The following is a 12210-nucleotide window of genomic DNA, read 5'->3' on the forward strand; positions in this document are numbered from 1 at the left end:
CTACCCAAAGCTCATGACCATAGGTGAGGGCAGGGCGTAGATTGACCGGTAAATCGAGAGCTTTGTCTTTCGACTCAGCTCCTTCTTTACCACAACGGTCCGATACAGCGCCCGCATCACTGCAGGCGCTGCACCGATCCGCCTGTCAATCTCACGCTCCATCCGTCCCTCACTCGTGAACAAGACCCCGAGATACTTAAACTCCTCCACTTGAGGCAAGGACTCCCCACCCACGCGAAGAGAGCAAACCACCTTTTTCCGGTCAAGAACCATGGCCTCAGATTTGGAAGAGCTGATTCTCATCCCAGCTGCTTCGCACTCGGCTGCAAACCGTCCCAGTGCATGCTGCAGGTCCCGGTTTGAAGAAGCCATCAGAACGACATCATCTGCAAACAGCAGAGATGAGATCCTGTGGTTCCCAAACCGGACACCCTCCGCCCCTGACTGCGCCTAGAAATTCTGTCCATATAAATTATGAACAGAACCGGTGACAAAGGGCAGCCCTGGCGGAGTCCAACATGCACCGGGAACAGGTCTGACTTACTGCCGGCAATGCGAACACAGCTCCTGCTCCGGTTATACAGGGACCGGACAGCCCTTAGCAAAGGGCCCCGGACCCCATACTCCCAGAGCACTCCCCACAAAGCGCCCCGGGGCACACGGTCGAATGCCTTCTCCAGATCCACAAAGCACATGTGGACTGGTTGGGCAAACTCCCATGAACCCTCGAGCACCCGATGGAGAGTATAGAGCTGGTCCAGTGTTCCACGACCGGGACGAAAACCACTCTGCTCCTCCTGAATCCGAGGTTCGACTATCGGACGAATTCTCCTCTCCAGTACCCTGGAATAGACCTTACCGGGGAGGCTGAGAAGTGTGATCCCTCTGTGATTGGAACACACCCTCCGGTCCCCCTTCTTATACAGAGGGACCACCACCCCGGTCTGCCAGTCCAGAGGCACTGTCCCAGACCGCCACGCGATGTTGCAGAGACGTGTCAGCCAAGACAGTCCCACAACATCCAGAGACTTAAGATACTCAGGACGGATCTCATCCACCCCGAAGCCTTGCCACCAAGGAGCTTGCCAACAACCTCAGTGACTTGGCCAGGGTAATGGATGAGTCCGCCTCCGGGTCCCCAGCCTCCGCTTCCTCTTCGGAAGACGTGACAGCGGGATTGAGGAGATCCTCAAAGTATTCCTTCCACCGTCCGACAACATCCCCAGTCGAGGTCAACAGCTCTCCACCCGCACCGTACAAGGTGTTGGTGAAGCACTGCTTCCCCCTCCTGAGCCGTCGGACGGTTTGCCAGAATTTCTTTGAGGCCGACCGATAGTCCTCCTCCATGGCCTCTCCGAACCTCTCCCAGTCCTGAGTTTTTGCCTCTGCGACCGCACGGGCTGCAGCACGCTTAGCCTGCGGTACCCGTCAGCTGCCTCGGGAGTCCCACGAGCCAACAAGGCCCGATAGGACTCCTTCTTCAGCCTGACGGCATCCCTTACTTCCGGCGCCCACCACCGGGTTCGGGATTGCCGCGCGACAGGCACCAGAAACCTTGCGACCACAGCTACGAGCCGCGCGTGATCGACAATGGAGGTGGAAAACATGGTCCACTCGGACTCAATGTCCCCAACCTCCCCGGGATCTGGGAGAAGCTCTCCCGGAGGTGTGAGTTGTAGACCCTGCTGACAGAGGGCTCCGCCAGACGTTCCCAGCAGACCCTCACGATACGCTTGGGCCTGCCAAGTCTGTCCGGCTTCCTCCCCGCCAGCGGATCCAACTCACCACCAGGTGGTGATCGGTTGACAGCTCCGCCCCTCTCTTCACCCGAGTGTCCAAGACACGCGGCGGAGGTCAGATGATACGACAACAAAGTCGATCATCGACCTCCGCCTAGGGTGTCCTGGTGCCACGTGCACTGATGGACACCCTTGTGCTTGAACATGGTGTTAGTTATGGACAAACTGTAACTAGCACAGAAGTCCAACAACTGAACACCGCTCGGGTTCAGATCAGGGGCCGTTCCTTCCGATTACCCCTCTCCAGGTGTCACTGTCGTTGCCCACGTGGGCGTTGAAGTCCCCAGTAGAACAACGGAGTCCCGGGTGGTGCACTGTCTAGTACCCCTCCCAGGGACTCCAAGAAGGCCTGGTACTCTGCACTGCTGTTCGGCCCGTGAGGCCGCCACAACAGTGAGAGACCTGTCCCCACCCGTAGGCGGAGGGGCGCGACCCTCTCGTTCACTGGGGTAAACTCCAACACGTGACGGCTGAGCTGTGGGGCTATGAGCAGGCCCACACCAGCCCGCCGCCGCTCTCCCCGCCCGGCAACGCCAGAGAAATGGAGCGTCCAGCCCCTCTCGAGGAGACGGGTTCCAGAGCCCAGGCTGTGCGTGGAGGCGAGGCCGACTATATCTAGCCGGTAACGCTCAACCTCCCGCACAAGCTCAGGCTCCTTTCCCCCAGCGAAGTGACATTCCATGTCCCTAGAGCCAGTTTCTGTGTCCGGAGATCTGGTCGCGAAGCCCCTGCCTTCGACTGCCGCCCAGATCTCTCTGCACCGGCCCCTTACGGATCCTCCTGCGGGTGGTGGGTCCACGGGAGGGCGGCCCCACGTCGTTCCTTCGGGCTGTGCCCGGCCGGGCCCCGGGGAAAGGCCCGGCCACCAGGCGCTTCGCCGTCGGGCACCCACCCCAGGCCTGGCTCCAGGGTGGGGCCCGGTAGCGCCAATCCGGGGCGACGTAACTGGCCTTGGTTTTAGATAATCCATAAGGGTCTTCTGAACCGCTCTTGGTCTGACCCGTCACCCTGGACCTGTTTGCCATGGGAGACCCTACCAGGGGCATAAAGCCCCAGACAACATAGCTCCCAGGGTCATTCGGGTACTCAAACCCCTCCACCACGTTAAGGTGGCGGTTCAAGGAGGGGTAATAATAATAAATATGAATTATTTTTGGATTAATATTACTGGTGCATTAATGTGTATGTTGTATTTTACTGCTGTAGTTGTTTGTAGCGTCACTGTCCTGTGAGAACCACATATCTCTAACAGCCCTGTTTTCAGCTTTGTAACAATGCATTTCCCAGCTAATCCGAAGCGTTTTTAAATAGTTTATTTAGCTGAAGAAGTAGGAGAATTTTCTCAACCCTTAAAGAAACACTTAATCCTTCAGTTTATTAGTATTTAAATTCAAATTCAAAATCAAATCAAATTTGGAGATATGTGGTTTTCACTTGACAGGAAGGGTATGAATTCTTGAAATCTGAAAAGTAACTAGTAACTAAAACTGTCAGACAAATGTAGTGGAGTAAAAAGTACAATATTTAAGTATAGTATAAAGTTGCATAAAATGGAAAAACTCAAGTAAAGTAAACGTTTTACAATTTGTACTTAAGAACAGTACTTCAGTAAATGTACTTAGTTACATTCCACCACTGTGTACATCAATAACAACACACACGTCAAGTACGATCCCTTGCCTAGAAAATAGCGTCAAGGCATAAACCAGTTTATAAACCAAACAGACATGAACTGCCAAACGAATACAAATAACTTACACCTGCACTTACTGAGAACAGAAAACAAATGTAATGTGCTTCTGCCCTCTGCAGGGAAACAAAACTGGAAGCTCAACCATCAACCAACAACCATCCAGCTCAAACTGTCAGTTTGACTGTTAGCTTGATAACTAGGGACAACTTAGAGCTCTAGTATTATTTATTAATTTTGTTTGGTTTTCAATTGCACAATAGCTCAGAATATGCATTGTGATCTATGTGATTTAATCAAAATAATATTTTTTGAGTGAATTTGAGGGCATCAGGTTAGGCAGCCTGTCCTCGTGGTCACAAATACTAGACTCACACTGACAAACAACACCGACTAATTTAAAAGTGTCTAAACTTGTTGAGTAGATGCTTTCCAGAGGAGGAGGATTATTTAAACTCAACTCATTGATAAGAATGATAATATTATTTTTCATGAAAACATGCCTTGTCAATTTCAGCGTTAATTTTAATTAACCGTAAGCAAGGGACATCGGTATTAACATGTTATATGTTAACAGCTTTTGGTGCCATTAAGAACACCCTTATAAGAAAAAAAGATTATTATTACTGTGTGGTATTGTAGTGTAGTTACACTACAAGCAGGCATCAAAGCAAGGTGCTTATAATGGCCTTTAATAACAGACAGTACATCCTTTCTTCCAGTAGGTGGAGGCATTAACCAAATATTCTGGAAGGGATGTCAAGGGAAGCTTGAGAAAGAAGTTTACATTATACAATGATGTTCTCCACTGTCTTAAATCCAAAGGAAAAATGTTATTCGGACATTCAAGACAACACCAAAAAGCTATAAAGAAATCCATGTACCTGTCGGTTAATCATAGCCTTATCATCAGCTGTAAGGTTCAATTCAAAGAGCTAATTCAGCAATGTAAAGAATTTGTGGTTTTGAAAACAACACCAGGCAGCAGGTCACCAAGTTCACCAAGTTCTTCAAGATCTATCTAAGAACTTCTGCACCAAAACTCTTAAGACATTTAGGGAATCATATTCCAGTGTAAATCCTAGACTTAATGTCTGGGGCTTTAGTGTGCAGGCACCCATCCTAGTTAATGTGCCTCTGTGCATTCTGCTGCTGAGATGCACTTTCATATTTGTGCGACAAACTAGAGCCCAGTGAAACAGCAGATTAGACAAAAGCGTAGGGGGTGCTGGCAGCAGGTTGTTTATTGCGTGCCTGTGAGTGAATCCAAGAGGCAGCGGTGATTACCAACATATGCAGCTGGGGATCAACTGAACCAGACCCACACTAGCACTCAAGCTAATTTCCATATATTAATTCACTAATGTACATTTACTAATTCCTTTCAGTATGTAATCATAAGGTGCATGTTTGCATTGAGGAAATGTTTCAAAGTGACAGTGGTAATGATGACAAGTAAAGTCGGAGACACTGAAAACAAAGGGTCTGACTTACAACTGACAAATGATAATTATATAATTGTTTGCACAGGGCTTCAGCTTCTCATCTCAAGCAAGGTTCAATTCTTTACACAGATTTTTATACAATGCAGAATAGATTAAAACAATGTCTGGAAAATAATGAAAACACATCAAAGAATAAGACGATGATGAAGATGATTTTCTATATTTTTATTAATGTCAACAAATCCCATGAAAAGACAAAAACCATCAATAAATGGATCCTATAACAAAGGATTGTCTGCGTAGCTAAAGCATGATATAGTGTATTCCTTTGTGCCATAGATGATCACATATATGAGCCACACTGTTGCACTGGTTCCTTTAAACACGATAAACAAGGGCACTGGAGTTTATTCAGTCAGTAAATTCCTGATACACGGTCCTGCTGCCATAAATACTCACTAGCGCATATTAATCCACGGCTGAAAATAGTCCCCAACAAATGCACTGTTTTCTCCTGTTTGAGTTAACCCTTGCTAAAAACAACAGTGCCCAGCTCTTTTAGGAAATGACTTAGTCTTTTTTTAATGAAACTATATATATTTGTGGCCTGTTTTTAAAGTTTTACGTCTTCAGTAGGGAACAATGGACTTGGGGCTGAGAGCCACAGACAAGGTAGGGAAGTTTTTTCATAGGATTCATTGACAAAAAGAACAATATAAAATAACGCCAAACGTATCCTTTATGAAAATCATGCATTGTTTGTTTACAAGCAAAATATACAAACTGGTATGGTCCATAAGTGTGGAATAATAGAAAATGATCATACAGTGTGTATATGTACACGCTGTACAGTATAGTATGTATGTTCTTCTTGGGATATGTGAGATGTAAAAGGGTGCACGTCAGTGGATTCCTTTGCGTATTATTATTCCTCCCGTGCTCCCTCATGCCTGCACCACCAGGCCTTGCTCTGCTTTATCTGGCCCTTCACAGAGGTCTGCTCAGAAACCTGAAGGGCTTCTGGAATCAAACCTCCAGGGAGACGAGAATACAGAAACTTTTTTTATAAGACGGGCGGACAGAGGAAAAAGAAAATCCTCAAACTGAAATGAGGGAATTCCACAAATTACCATTTGTCACAAAGTAATCCTGTTACTATTGCAAAGAATATGGAGCGGTGTAAACATGGAAATAGACTGCTAATATGGATGTAGCTTGCAAGCAGAGGCTCTGTTCAGTTGAGATATACAGCTCCAAACCCTGTTTCAGATCCCCAGTAAGAAAGAGTGCCACTAAATTTAAAGTGGTTACAGAAAATTTGCTTCTACGGGGAGAGATTAAAATTTTCAGATGTTTTTCTTTATTTATTCTTTGCATTGCTACATTTCAACTCATTTTGCTCCAACTCTTTGCTAACCAGTTAGTCTTCCCAGTGATCTAATGGCAGCATTTAGGGCTTACATTGCTGCAGTCAGAAAACTGATGAATATTTAGAAGCATTTTATCTCCCCATCTGTGCACAGGCTTTATCTTGTGTCTGTTTCACACATTGTAAGCCACTGAGTGTATGGAGTGAGTGACAAGCATATAATCTTGATTGCATCTTGATGCTATTACCTTATGCTGCCAAGCGCTCAGGTGACAGCTGGGGGACAGTGAGGAGCTCTGGGGAGAAAAGGTGACATTGAATTTTATGCACCTGTGTTGGCAGTCGGCAGCCCCATACAGACACAAGATGGCGCCAGTTGAGTGAGTTCAACTTTGAGTAGGCTAGTTCAAAAGCAATTGTGTCAGAATATTTTTAAAAATAATCTCTGCAAAAAATAACAAATAATAATACAATAATACAAAACAAAAGTTGACTTTGTAAGGCTACAACAAAGGCAATCTTCTTTGTCAAATCATCAAACGTTTTCAGATGTATAATATATATTGCTAACTGAACAGATAAACTGAACAAAGATACGTTTTGATGTATGTCTTAACATCCATTAAACATTTTGTTAAATGCTTTAGAATTATCCAAAATGATATTCCTACAAATTCAATGCATAACTAATTGTTTCAACTACAGAGGCAGAATTACAAATTAAGGCAGCACATTAATGTGTTGTTTAGATTACTGAGTATGTGTAACAACATGAACCAGAATTGCCTCACAGTCATTTCTGCTTGCAATAATCTGCCTATCCTCAAATTATGCCTCCACCCGTACTATTTTACAGGGGGGGTGCAAAAGTGACTCTCCTTTTTCTTTATTTTCCCTCTCTGTCTCAGTGAGTATCAGTCTGTTTTGCTCTCAGCTTGCCTCTATTAGATGCCTTAATGCTGTACAGCGTGGCCTATCTTCAAACAGGAATGCTGATGATGCTGGCCCTGCAGCGGTGCCCCCAAGCCCCAGCCCCAGCCCCAGCCCCAGCCTGCTCCTCTACACAGAGGGCAATAAAGACACAAGGAGGATTAGTGTTGTGTGCCTAACAAAGTGGTTGCCAGAGAGTGAGAGGGCCATGCCCATGGGCTCAACCAAAACCTTGCTCAGCTCCACTCGGCTCTGTTGAGGTCCCCCCCTGCTTGGGCTTCCCCAAGGTCCGCTCTCTCTCAGGGAGCTCTGTGGATGTGTGATAGACTCTGAGTGGGTGAATTCATGTTGATGCTAAAGAGGCAGAGGACGCAGACAGATAATCCATGGCTTAAGCAGTGCTGTAGTAACTTTCCCCCTTAAACAAGGGAACATATGTGCAAACAGTTAAATTTAATTCAATCACATACTCGCGCTGTGCACATTTTTTCGCTAAATACTTTGCCACAGTGAACTCAGAGCTCAGAACTCCAACTCTTTGACAAGTAGGCGCTTGAAATTTACCATCAATAAACCCACGATCATGTAGTTCAGCCTACACAGCAACCTGATGGTCCAACACAAGTGTAGTACAGTGTCTTTCTGTGTTCATTTATCCCACTCACTGTCCAGCGGGAAAAAACAGGGTTTGATACAGAGCATAGGCAGGTTAAAGGCCTTACAGTATTTTTATGGATATCTCTCCCACTATAACCAGTGTGCTTATACAAATGGAACACCATATAATTGTACAAGTCTGATAAACAGAGGGGCCGTGGTCTTGTAAATGTTGTCACATTAGATAGGAGTGTTACATCTGAGATTACTGTGGAGGAACATGTCTGTGGGTGCAGGCCTGTGAGGACAGTAGCCTCTGGTTTGATGGAGAGCCGTGTACAGGACAGGACAGGTGAACCAAACAGCTGCTACCCCCGTTTTTCCTTAAAAACCCCAGCGTGACAGATCAGGCCATGGCTCTCACACATAACGGCCCGCTTTTCACACGGTAGCTGTCTCAGGCCACGTTACACACGTCTTTTAGATGGTCCATTTAGTGCGTTGGGTAATGAAATTTACGCTGGAGACCCCAGAATATGCAGACATATGGTGGCTATTATTGCTCCTTTCTCCCTTTTCAGCTGCAGCTCTCTGCCAAACAGTATGGTCTGTTCCCGCCTGTCTGTTTTGGGTCCTCTTCACTCCTCAAGCTGTTTGCCTTTTACCTCTGTCACGCCAACCAGGATTCACACAGCAGCAGCATGAACTGCTGTGTGCAGAAGAAAGGCCAAGTTCTGTTAATACTTGGCTAAGTTTACATGTTCATTCACACTTGATTATGGGGGAAGCCCTGAGTTCTGAATGGTTTCAGTATGTCAGAGAGGCACAATAAGGAAAGGGCTATCCCTTTAACAGTAGATACAAAAATAGGAATCCAATACTTAACAAAAATATTAAAATATTCCTATTTGCTCAGGAAAATAACAACATAGTTTACTTTACATGATTTTTAGAAAAATAAACTAATCACAAAATACAATTAAATAATGTATGCTGCTGATGGAGACTGGTTTATGAACTTATCATACCTTGATTAGAACAGTTTTATTCCTATGTGGTATTACTTATATATACATATATTTTCAATGCAGCATAATTCATGGTGCAACAAATTTAGCAAAACCTATGCTCCATTCTTTGAACAATTTACCGAAGCCACTCCAAAAACTGATGGTAAAATATCCTTTTTTCATTCCTTGGTAATGGAAATGGATGCTCAATAGTCTCCCTCTACAAAATATTATGGAGGTAAAAAGGCATGCAGGTGTAGTCTATTTTTACCTGCATAAGCCTTTATAGATTAACACAGTTTACCAGTCCTTGCTCAGCTTCCCGTACACTATCCTAACTCTGAAATTAACCGGATTCTACTCACTTAATCTCCTACTTTTTATATAAATGCATACTGCATTATCTGACTCAATGTCTGAGACATTTCCAAACAATTTTCCTTTAAAACTTCTTCAAATTGGGATGAAAACATTCCCACGAAAATGATAGCTTCTTTATTGTTGTGGAAAAGAGTATTTGCAGCTTGGAGTGTAATTTTTCAGGGTTTTGCAGGAGACAAACTACCTATAAATAAATCCTATGCAATCTCAATTATGTCTGTTTTTTTCCTCACCATTCCCACACTTTTGATTTCCACTTTAAAAGCAGAGTGATATATCCCCATGATTGGAAATGTTCAATGCACTTCTGGAAGTGGGTGCACTGTCCTGTGCAGATAAGGTTGCGAATGCAAGATCTGTCTCTCTGAAATAGAAGCCTGACAAACAGTGCTGTCTCTCCCAGACACAGTGGGAGAGGAGTGTGCTCGGATGGAAGCCTTTGAGACCAGCCTTTTTAATATCGGCGCCGCTGTAACATCAGTAAGGTGACATTTCGGCAGCACCATCAAGATCCAACAGTGGCCATGCTGCTTCGACAATCAATTATCCATGCATAACATCCCACCAGTGTGTGCGACATGAATCAGTCCTGGACCAGGCTTCTCCTCTGCCTTGATTCTCAAGAAAAGAGAGACCTTTCATTCGACCCTTAAGAAAGAGAGAAATGCTCTGTGTGCTGATAAGGGAGAGAAGAGAGGAAAGTAATAAAAAACCCCGGGTAAATCAGGGCTGATATTTATTTGCATTATCTTGAAAGGAGCTCAAATTGGTTTTATTCCAGTGACTGTGAATTGTGATCCAGAGAGCACAATGACCATCTCCAAGCAGACGACAGTGTTATGATTGAACAGGCAGAATACATTCTTTGTATTGCTTGGTGGACTACAGGGATGAATGTATATTATCTGTTGCCCAAGGAGAAGGAAATACATTTCACAGCGCATATTGCTCTTATCAATTTTTGAGACCAGTTTAGTTGTTATATGATTGTTATCAACGTAGAGACTGTACATAATTTACTTTCCACAAATAACTGACATGAATGACGTCTCTTCTGCAGACAGTGAGATCTTCCTGTATTTGTGTTCTTCTTCAGCTCAGAATATGTTGTTCATAATAGAACGAATGGAGGGCGTCTGAGGGAGAAAATAAATTATTGTGCATACATCTTCTAGGCCAAAAACCAATGGCACTGTAAGAAAATGCTTTACCATTGCTTACAGTGAAGTGCTTCACATCTGTATGTGTAGCAAATGGAAGTGTAAGGGTGTGGTGCTGTCTCACAACAAGCTTGTGATAAAAAGTGAGGTTTCTTTTTGTCACTTTAATGGCACTACAACATATACATCTTGTGGTAATCAGATCATATTGAGTTCCAAGTTCAGCCTGCATACAACATGTATGATAACTGTGGTAAGTATAAGATTTCGGGTGCTGAAACCTCACAGTAAGTGAAGTTAGCGTCAGAGGACCCAGTTTGGCACAGCAGTCTACTCCCCGAACCCAGAAGCTTCCTCTAGTGTTTGACAAACAGCACCATTCCTCCACTCGCCTTCATTTCCATCTGTATGCTATCACTTGGCTGTCAGCGGCCGGATTGGCCTGTAGTTTGCAGGATGAAAGGGAGAGAGATCCTGTTGAGTGAATAATCTTGCCAGTTTACAGAAGAGAGTGGATGTCAACTTGACAGACTGTGAGTAGCACACAGATTTGGGATTCATGGGCAATCCCATAGTCCCTTTAAATTCGGACGTGTGAATGTGAAATCAATAGTACATCCATACAACAGTTTGTTTGCTGGACCCTGGAATGCTTTGTTATGAAAATAAGAGTCATGGATCTTCACCTTACGGAATGAGCACCCAAAATAGGGGACTATAAACATGGGCTTTCAGCATGAAAATCCTGATCTTTTTTTTTTTTTTTTTTTACAGTAAATGAAAGCATGCCCTATTCAAATACATCTATCAACACAATGCAATTTAAAAACATGAAACCAGTACAAATGATCGGGTATAGTGTCAGTGTTAATATGAAATCCCTCTTGAGTAAAAATCCTAATTATATTCTCTGTGAGTTAACTTTAATTACCATATTCACCTGCGATGCTTAAATCAAAAGTGTCACATCCTTAAGGTAAAGCTCACCATTTCAAACATCTCTCCAGGACTCTATACACGCCACATACAAAACCACTTCAACCTCAGACACTATGTCACCATGATCTGTATCATGGGAGATATTCAATAGCAATGGCACCTTTATAGACATATGCATGTGCATCACTGTGTACATATAACATAGCTGTCTGGGTTGGCAACGCCATCATGCCCTGCTGTTTATTTGATATGCAAAGGAGTGCTGTGGAGCAGCTCCACGGTCTCTGCTAAAGTACTTTACTCCTCACATAACCCAAAGTGGCAGCAGCAGCATCAGGATGAGCTCCAAGAGCGAGGTGGCTCCCTCTCAGTAATTTATAATGCACTTAACTCCTCTACCCTGTTGATTGTCTGCATTACCAAGAATCAAACACGAGGCAAAACAAATAAAAAATGCCACTTTTTATTCTGGTTTAACACCATCGAAAGCACAAGTCTTTCATTACGTTCCCGCTCATTCACATCAGGGTCTGTGTGGAACAGAAACAGGGATTACGGTGGCAAAGGAAAACCACTTCAAACTGCTTCCATAAAAACCATCAAAGAATAGCGTCTTGAAAAGCCTGGGTGCAAAAGAGCGAAGAGGAGAAAATAAACATAAATATGTCAGTTTTAGTGTGGTTAAAGTCAGCAGTTTGGAAAAGTGCCAAAACATATCATTATTGAAAACACTACAGTGCTGTTAGATTTGTGAAACAGACACTGCAGAGACTAACCACACCCTTCATGGCCAAACGACAAGCCTCAGCCTTCCCAGAATACTGTGCTGCTGCCTCAAGCCTAGAGTCGTATGGACTGCCCATCGCTCGGGATGGAGACCATTATTAAAT

Source organism: Siniperca chuatsi, linkage group LG2 (genome assembly GCF_020085105.1).
Source record: "Siniperca chuatsi isolate FFG_IHB_CAS linkage group LG2, ASM2008510v1, whole genome shotgun sequence".
Classification (NCBI taxonomy): domain Eukaryota; kingdom Metazoa; phylum Chordata; class Actinopteri; order Centrarchiformes; family Sinipercidae; genus Siniperca; species Siniperca chuatsi.